The sequence below is a fragment of the Palaemon carinicauda genome, chromosome 26 (genome assembly GCF_036898095.1).
Source record: "Palaemon carinicauda isolate YSFRI2023 chromosome 26, ASM3689809v2, whole genome shotgun sequence".
Taxonomy (NCBI): Eukaryota; Metazoa; Arthropoda; class Malacostraca; order Decapoda; family Palaemonidae; genus Palaemon; species Palaemon carinicauda.
Genome location: NC_090750.1, coordinates 11,087,694 through 11,088,334, shown reverse-complemented (window position 1 = coordinate 11,088,334; position 641 = coordinate 11,087,694).

Below are 641 nucleotides of genomic sequence, written 5' to 3'. Positions count from 1 at the left end.
CCCCTGTAGTTATTGCAATCAGTCAGATCTCCTTTTTTGCCATTTACACCAACACTCCTAGCTCTTATTCATGAGGTTTTGCCTCTTCACGCCACATTCTACAAACTAATAGTGTAAGTATTCTGGGAGTTACATCATTTTCAGCCAATATCATCTATGCAATTATTTCCTCGTTTACAAGGCTTTCTATCTCTTCAGTTTTTTAATGGTGTATTCGACTCCAAACACACTGAATTCATTCATGGGCACATATACATAATTACATTCATATATATATATATATATATATATATATATATATATATATATATATATATATATATGTATATATATATATATATATATATATATATATATATATATATATATATATATATATATATACATAATAACATTCATATATATATATATATATATATATATATATATATATATATATATATATACTGCCTTGGTCTAAGATTTGTTTATCCTTAATACGTGTTTCAGTTAGGGCCAACATACCCCAACTGTATTTCATGAATTCATTCTCCACTTGCTAAGTCTTTCCATTTAGATTCATGCTTCTATCATTCCAATTACCAATTTTACATTTTCAATATCTATGGAATAATAATAATAATAATAATAATAATAATAAT